Here is a 9,694-nt window from a genome sequence, read left to right on the forward strand (position 1 = left end):
CTTCTGATTTATGAATGTGGAACATCTCTCCATTTGTTTAGGTCTTCTCTGAGTTCTTTCAGCAATATGTTAGTTTTTGGTGTAAAAGTCTTAGATTTATTTTGTTGAATTTACTCCTATTTCCTATTTTTGGTGTCATAAAGGTATTTTAAATTTTTCAGTTCTGGGCTGGGCACAGTAGCAGGATTTTGTAGCCCCAGTTACTTGGGAGGCTGCGGTGACAGGGTCACTTGAATCATGAGTTTGAGACCAGCTTCAGCCATACAGTGAGGCCCCATTTCAAAAAATTTTTCTATTTTGTTACCAGTATATAGAGATACACTTAATTTTGTTTTGTATGATATAATCTTGCTAAATTCACTCAACATTTCCAGTAGTTATTTTTGTAGATTTCCTAGTGTTTTCTACATAGAATAGTATATCACTTGGAAACATAGTTTTACTTCCTTGTTTTTAATCTGTATGCCTCTTATTTCTTTTTCTTGCCTTATTGCATTGTATAGAACCAAATTATTCAATCTATTGCCACTGAGTTGTTTATAATGTTCCCTTATTTTCCCTTATTAGCACATTAATGTTTGTAGGATTTAAAGTGCTGCCCCCTCCTTCACACTTGATATTGGTCATTTCTGTCTTGTTTTTACTTGATTATTCAGGCTAGAGATTTATCAATTTTTTTTTGGTACTGCGGATTGAACTCAGGTCCTTGAGCTTGTGCAGCAGGCAGCAAAGCCACTGAGCTAAATCCTCAGCTTGAGATTTATCAATTTTATTCATCATCTCCATGAATAAACTTTGGCTTCCTTGATTTTTCTATGTTTGTTTTCTTTTTATTCAATTGTTTTCTGGTTTTATCTTTATTTTATTTTTCTTTCTGCTTTAAGTTTAATTTTTCCTTTCTTTCCTCTGCAATTGCCTAAGGAGGAAGTTGAGATCATTGAATGTGAATCCATATGCCTCTCAAATTACTGTTTAAAATTATAAATTTCCCTCTAAACACATTCTATCTATTTTGTATGTTGTGGGGTTTTTTTTAGGTCAAAATATTTTCTAATTTCCTCTGTGAATTTTTCTTTGGCTCACAGCTTTTAAAAAATGTATGTTGTTTAGTTTCCAAGTACTTGGGGAGTTTCTAGATTTATCATCATCATCATCATCATCATCATCATCATCATCATCATCATCATCTAATTTAATTCCCTTGTGTCCAGAGAACATATTTTGCATGATTTGATACATCTAAAATTTATGATGATTTTTGTATGACCTAGATTATTCATCTCAGTAAATGTTCCATGGGAGCTAGAAAGAATATGCATTTGCTACTTTACAGCAAAGTGTTCTCAAAGTATCAGTTAGGTCCTATTCATTAATAGGGTGGTTTGTTTAAGTCTACCACATCCTTGCTACTTTCTGTCTACTTGTTTTATCAATTACTGAAATAAGAATGTTGAAATCTCCAACTAGAATTGTAAATTTGTCTACGTATTTTTATCTTTTATGCATTTTGAAGCTAATGTAAGGTGCATACAAATTTTTGTAATACTGTTTTCTCTTGAGGAAATGGCTATTTATTCCTGGAGATCACGTCTTGTTCTCAAGGTTACTTTGTCTGGTCTTAGTACAGTCATTGCAGGTTCCTTCTGATTGGCACAGTCATCGTTCGGTACCCTTGGGGGATTTAGGACTCCCTGTGTTCCAGAGCTCCCAATGGATTGCAAAAGCTGCCTATGCAAACTTGTATAAAATGCTATATTGTTTGCATATAACCTACGCATATCCTCCCATATACCTTAGATTTTCTGTAGATCACTATATAGTGTAAGTACTATATAAATAGATATTATATATTTGTTGTTTAGGGAATAATTACAAGAAAAAATTCTGTACATGTTCAGGACAGACACAATTTCTTTTTTTCTGAAAATTTTCTGATCTCTGGTTGATTCATTTCACAGATATGGAAAGCATGGATATGTTGACTGACTATATTAGCATGGCATATATTTCCATCCTTTTACTTTTAATCTGTCCTTGATTTTATATTTAACTTGGGTATCTTAGAGACAGAAGATAATTGGGCCTTGCTTTTATTTTTAATCCAGTAATCCATTCTGACAATCTCTGCCTTCTGATTAGGGTTTTAAGACTAATTACGTTTCATGTGGGTATTAATACAGTTGAATTTAAATCTATCAACCTTTTTTTTTCTATTTGTTCCTTCTCTCTTCCTTTCTTTCGTGTATGTGGTGTATGCACATGTGCATGCCTGCACTGTTGGGGACTAAACTCAGGGCCTCATGCATGCTAGGCAAGTCCTCTACCACTGAGCTACCACCATAGCAGTTGTGTTCCATCTTCTTTTGATTCAACTCTTCCTTTTTTGTGTATCTTCTTGTTGGTTAATCATTTTTATAATACCACTCTATCCCTTTTTTTTTTTTTTTTGGAACTGGGGATTGAACTTGGGTCCTTGCGCTTGCAAGTTAGGCAGCGGAACCACTGAGCTAAATGCTCGGCTCTCTATCTCCTTTTTAAGCTATTATCAGTGTCTTTGCTTTGTTTTGTTTCAATTGTCATCTTAGAGTTAACTGTCTACATCTTTAACTTATACAGTCTATTTTCAAGTTATTTTTTACCATGTGGTCTAAAATATAAGATCCTTACAACAATATATTTCTATTTCTTCTCTGCCAGCTTTTGCGCTATTGCTGCTGTACATTTTACTCCTAAATATGTTGAAGGGCCATAATACATTACTATCATTTTGCCTTAAAAACTGAATTATCATTTAAAGATATTTTTAAAATTATTTTTAAAATCTTGTATTTACTCCTGTCTTACTTATTTGTTTGTTTTGGATTTTTGAGAGGGTCATCATTATGTAGTTTAGGCTGGTCTTGAACTCACTATATAGCCTACTCAGGCCTCAAACACATGGTGCTCCTCCTGTCTTAGTCTCCTGAGTGCTGGGATTACAGGCATTTGCCACCACAGCTAGCTCACCTAGCATTATTTTCCTTTTGTACAGAAAACTTCCTTTAACATTTCTTATGGATCTGATCTTCTGGTGGTTTTCTTTCTTTGCTGAAGGCTTTAGCACTAGTTTTAAATAATTTGATTATGTTGTGTCTTGATGTAGTTTTGTCCATACTTCTTCTGCTTAGGGGTTCACTGGATTTATGAGTTTATAGTTTTCATTAAATTCAGAAATTTGAGTCATTATTTCCTTAAATATTTTCCTCCCCTTCTTTTTCCTTTTTCAGGGCTCCTATTACGTGTATAATAAATAGCTTGATGTTGTCCCTTGGCTTCTAGATTCTGCTTTTCTTAATACTTCTCAGTGTTATGCTTTCTATTAGTATAGCTTCAAGTTTACTAGTCCTTTCTTCTAGAGTGTCTAATGTGCTACTAACCTCATCAACTATATATTTCATGTAGAAAAGATGATCAGGTCGTGTGCATTCTTCTACATTTTTGAGCACATGAATTGTATTTATCATCACTGTTTAATGTTCTTGTCTGCTCTGTCAGACAAGCATTGGCCCAAAGCAATGGAGCCTATCAATCATGGGCTTAAAGCTATGACCCTAATAAACCTTTCCTTCTTATAAGCTTATTATCTCCAGTGTTTGTTACAGTAATGGAAAGCCGATTAACACAATTTATACTCGTTTGCTAGCTATGTTGTTGATTACTTCATCCCTACCTCTTGCTCCCACTAACATGTACCAGGACAGCAAGACTGAAAACTAGAGCTATCACATACATAATAAAGTTATTTTAAATAGATAACAATAGTTATCAATAAGAGTGATCAACAGTGTTCAGCGCATCACTGGGGTTGGACTTGTACTGAAAATATCTATGGATCGGGCAATTGAGGGCATTAGATTGCAATAGGGTAAGAATATCCCCTCCTTCACTGTCTCCTGGCTTTTCCTTCAAAATGCTTTTCATCCTTCCCTGCTCAATCCTATTTGTTTATTTATAAATAAATACATTTTACTGTGTATATTTAAGGTTTCCAACATGTTATGGGATTATATATAGATAGTAAAATGGTTACTATAGTGAAGGAAGTTAACATAGCCCTCAGCTCATTATCTCCTGTAGTTACTTTTTTTGTAAGAACAGCTAAAATATATTCTTTTAGCAGGAATTCCAATTGCAGCACAGTTTTACTACCTGCAGTCCTCATGTCGTACATTGGATCCGTACACTTGCGAGTTTTACCTACGTGCTACTTTATCTCTTCTGAGCTACTTTTCCCCATTTCCTCCCCACCCACCCCATGGTAACCACAGTTTTATTCGTCTACCTCTGCAAATTTGAGTTTTAGAAAAAGGCTCTACATATAAGTGAGATTTTGTAATATTTTTCTGTGTCCAGCTTATTTCACTTAGCAGAATGTCCTCCGGGCTCATAAATGTTGTGGAAAATAGCAGAATTTTGTATAGTTTTATGAGCACATAGTGTTCTGTTGTGTCTATGTACAATTTGTCCATTTGTCAACCAGCTACCCCTAGGCTGTTTTCCTATCTTGGCTATTGTGAATAATGCTACGATGAACGTGGGTGTGCAGATGACTTTACAAGGTGGTGATTTCATCTCTTTGCGTATAAACCCAGAAAACGAATTGCTGTTCATGTGGTGGGTCTACTTTTAATTTCTTTAATTTCTTAGAAACTTCTATACCATTTTCTGTAATGGCTGCAGCAATCCACACTCCCACCAACGGTGTGCAAGAATTCCCCCTTCTCCACCACCGCTGCCTCAGCAACTTTGACTTTCAACTTTTGGATAACAGCCTTCCTAGAAGGCTTTGATTTGCATTTCCCTGAGGATTGAAGATGTCGAGCATGTTTTCATAGACCTGTTGGTCATTTTTATGACTTTTCTGAAGAAATGTCTGTTCAGTTCCTTTGCCTGCTTTTGATCAGGATATTTGTTTTTCTAGTATTCAGTTGTGTAAGTATTTTGTAAACTTGGAATATTAACCCCTTATCAGATACACAGTTTGCAAATATTTTCCAAATCTGTAGCCTGAAGATTCATTTTGTCCCCTTCACTGTACAGAAGCTTTTAGTTTGATGTAGTTTCATTTGTTTATTTTTTGCTTTTATAGCCTAAGCTTTTGGTGTGAGTCCAAAAATTTATCACCAAGGCTAATGTCCCATGCCTTTACTCCTATGTTTTCTTCTACAAGTTTTACAGTTTCAGGTCTCAGTTGTAGGTCTTTCATCCATTTTTAGTTATTCTTCTGTATGACATAAGATAAAGGGCAGCTTCATTCCTTTGCAGGTGGAAAATCAGTTTTCCCAGCACAATTTATCTAGTAGACTGTCTTTTCTGTCCTCTTGCTGCCCTTGTAAAAAATTACAAGGCTGGTTGTGTACATTTAGATTTATTCCAGGGTTTCCATTCTGTTACACTCATGTATGTACTGTTGTGTCAGTACCATACCATTTTGATTACCATACCTTTGTAATGTATTTGGGAATCAGCCAGTGTGACTCGTTCAGTTTTATTCTTTTTGATCCAAATTGCTTTGGCTACTTAGAATTTTTGGTTCTATACAAAATTTAGAACTGCTTTTGTCTATTTCTGTGAGGAATATAATTGTGATTTTTTTTGTAAAGTTTCCATGGAATCCATATCTTGCTTTGGATAGCATGAACATTGTAGCAATATTAATTCTTCAAATCTGCTAGCACAGGATATCTTTCTATTTACTTATGTCTTCTTTAGTTTCTTCTAGTTCATATTTTTCAGTGCAAAGACCTCATTTCTTAGAATTTAATCTTTTTGATGCCACCATAAATGGAATTATTTTCTTGGTTTCTTTCTCAGTAGGTCATTATTTGTATATTAGAATGTCCTGGTTTTTAAAATTGATTTTGTATCCCACAACTTTTTTGAATTCATTTGTTAATTTTAACTGTGTTTTGAGGAATCTTTTGGGTTTCCTATACACAGGATGTCATGTAAAATGGAGACAGTTTTACTTCTAACTTCCTGATACAGGTGTCTTCTATTTCTTTTTCTTCTCTTGTTAGTATTCCCAGTGCTATGCTGAGTAGAAGTGCTGAGCATAGACATCTTTCCCTTTTATTGGACCTTAGTCTAAAAGTTTTCAGTTTCTTCCACTGATTTATAATATAAGATTGTGTTTTTCATAAATGGCCTTTATTATGTTGAGAAATTTTTCTTTTTATTAAACTGAAAGTTTATCCAGAAAGGATGTTGGATATTGCTGGATGCTTTTTATCATGATCATGTTAGCTCAGTTCTTAGAGACATACCTATACACTCAACAGTCCCCATGGGCCTCATCAGTCTCGGGCAGGACACAGTCTGATGGACAAGGGTTTGGGGAGTTGTATGTGCATGTGTGAGAGTATGTGAATGTGTGTGTATAGAAATAATGATCATTAAAGACAACAAAAGCAAAAAAATAAAACAGGAAGCCAAAGGGAAGGGAGGCAGGGACCTCTCCCTGGCACCAGAGCCCGAGACGGTCTGAGATGTGATGCCCATGATTCACAGTCAGTCAATCCTGCAGGACCTGGAGCTCTGGCCCTTTCAGAAACCACACTCTGCTCTGACAGCTGAGCCCTGTCCTCTGAGGCCAGGGGCAGGAAGGTTCTCTGTGAGATTTACTCTGACGCTCTGCAGCCAGCGTGATGGATGGGGAAGCTATTCGGGTGGCTGTGGCCAGCAGGGCTGAGCAGGGAGAGAAATACAGCAAACACAGCTGCGCATGCAGAGCCAAAGGGCAGAGTCCTGGGGAGACCGTGCAAGTAGGGGCGGCTTACAAGGCAGTTCAGGAAGGAGTCAGGGAAGGAGCTGTCCGGGGAAGATGGAGAGGACAGCAGTGTGGTGCATCATGAAAACCAAAACTAGAAGAAGCTTCCCCATTCGAGTGGGGATGTGAATGGAAGCAGCTGAGCACCCCGGAGGCCCCTGCTATGTGGCCTGGGAGCATGCCCTTGGGATTTGGACACTAAGCGGTCCCAGGGGGACATGGACAAAGCAGTATCAGTGGCGGGGAGGACGCATGCACCAGGCTTCCTGGGCTGAGCAGCAGACAGAAAGCAACAAGGTGGTACAGGGAAGAGGAGTGCCAAACTTAGGAAATTAAAAAATACAAGATGCACAATTAAATTAGAATTCACCTGAAACTTGAATTGCAGATGAACAATGAGTAGATGTTTTAGTACATAAGCACAGCCCGAATGCCACACGGCACACACACATACTGAAACAATTGCTTGTTTCTCCATAATTCTCCATAATCCTGTCTCTTCTGTGTCGGTCCTACCAGCGTGGCTGTGGACTTCTCTGCAGCAGCTCGGCAGGGCAGGGAAGCTCAGGGCGAGGGCTCCGTAGAAAGTTGTGTTTGCAATGGGATCATCAGAGCTTGTGAAGCAGACAACAATGCTTTCTGAAGAAAGGGAAAGAGGAAGAAGCTAAGGACCATTTGAGGCAATCATGGATTATTTAAACCATGGCCTTTAGGCAAGAGCAGAAATCATTTTTGTCAAATCCACCAACTCAAAGCAGCAATCTCTCCCCAGCTCTTCATCCCACAAAAAGCTCTGAATATTCAAAATTTTTCCAATTTGAATTTGTGTGTGGATTGCTGCTATGTTGAAACCATGGTTTTGTGGATGTAATTCAGGATCTCTCCAGGAAAGTTTTTTTTCTTTGTTCTTTCTTTTCCTTGCTGTCCTAATGGACCACCAGAGCTGAAAACATTTTGCTAAATAGAGCAATTCACTTTGCCAACTTCAACATTTCTTCAAAATCCTCCCAACAGATAGAACTGTGTTTTAGTAGCGAGACTCCATGAGCAGTTTAAGCTACATCCCTGGGTCTTCTAAAGCCAATGAATCTGGTTAGTGCTGTCATTAGGCTTCCTCCTACCTCTTTCCCCATTTTTATTCTTACTGCTAATGGTGAAGTTATCAAAGCCTCCTCTGATGATGAAAGTATAATATCATTGGATTTGTCACATGTGACAGGCAACAACTGTTTTGCTTCCTTATTACGCCAATTTCCAGGGTCACACACAGTTGGTTTGCAAAACTGGCAGCCTGGTGTCCTTTCGTTTATTTTTATTTCTTTTCCTCTAATTCCCTAGGTCTCTGCCAGATGGTAGCCTTCATCCGTCATTTGTTTCTGTGTTTGTGCCACAGAAAGACACAGTTTTTTTGTTCGTTGCTTGTTTCCCCTCCTTTCCATGAATACTAAATCTGCTTTGTCTTAGCTCATTTTGAGGCCAGAGTCCAGCCTGCCAAGTCCAATTCTGTGCCCAGTTTTAGGTGTGTAGACACCAGCACAAGCAGCCCTGTGGCTTCCACTGCCCACCTTGGGACTGTTGCTGGCTGCTATTTCATATTTGCCCCCTTCACCAGTGTCTTTAAGGCTGGGAAAAAACCTGATCACCCAAGGCTGCACAAATTCCCTTTCTCTCAAATTGTTTTTGCTATATTAGTCTCAGAACAAGAGCTTGCCAATTTTGTTTAAAGAAACCACCAATTGACTGCCGTAAGTACTGCCCCTGATGGGCACCATAGAGGTGGGGAAGAGCTGCTCTCAACAAATGTCCTCGGGATGATCAGTGATTCTGCCTTCTGCTTTCTTCCTTCGAGCACTCAGGTTAGAGCTGGGTCTCCTTTGGTCCTGGGACTCGGGATTGGGGAGGAGGAGGTTATGTTTGGACCTTTTTTCAAATAAAAGATCTACCAAGACATTCTCTCTCTCCCTCCCTGTCTCTCTTTCTCTCCCTCTCTCTGTCGTTCTCTCTCTCTCCTCTCCTATGTCAAGGACAACACACATGCAGAAAGACTAGGAGTTAAAGCTGTGGCCAGGTCCAGACAGGAAAGCAGTTTTTTGTTTGTTTCTGTGGTACTAAGGATTGAACTCCTGGCCTCGCACATGTTAGCCAAGTGCTCTAAGCACTTAGCTATACCCCAGCCTAGAAAAGTTTCTTTATGAATCAAAACATTATAGTCTTAAACATACACATCACCAGCAGGGCTCCTTGGGGGTGACAGTTTTCTGCTAGGCTGAACAGGGCATAAGGGTGATGTGGCCTGATATCTGAGAAGATGTTAAGGCTGAGATCTAAAGTGTCTTCCAAAGGCCTCATACTGTTCAGAAGTAGAGTTCGGATGTTCAGAGGGGACTAGTGCCTTTGTGTGCTTGTGTGTGCATGTGTGTGTGGAGAAGGGTGAGGAACTGCCTTGAACAAGGCACAACAACCAGTTTTGGAAGGTGATTGGATCATGGGGTCACTGTACTCATTCGTGGATTAATCCATTGATGAGTTCATAGCTGAATGTGTTGTTAGGAGGTAGGGCCTGGTTGGAGGAGGTAACTGAGAATGTGCCTTTGGAGGGTGTATCTCTGCTCTGGCTCTCCCTCCTCTCTCTGCATCCTGGCTGCCATGAGCTGAGCAGCTTTCCTCCACCACATCCTCCTGCTATGCCATTTCTGCCTTAGAGCCAGCCAACCATGGACTGAACCCTCTGAAATTGTGAGCCCAAATAGTCCTCTCAACCTTAAGTAATAGTTGTCAGAAATTTTGGCCCAGTAACAGGAAAGTGACTACTACTGTGGTCTAACCTCATCTGGAGACTGAAAGTCTTAGACTACATAAGCCAGAAAGGACTTTGAAGGTCCTGTA

The sequence above is a fragment of the Heterocephalus glaber genome, unplaced genomic scaffold (genome assembly GCF_053883595.1).
Source record: "Heterocephalus glaber isolate CG9 unplaced genomic scaffold, H.glaber_assembly_v1.0 deba00001600, whole genome shotgun sequence".
NCBI classification, from domain to species: domain Eukaryota; kingdom Metazoa; phylum Chordata; class Mammalia; order Rodentia; family Bathyergidae; genus Heterocephalus; species Heterocephalus glaber.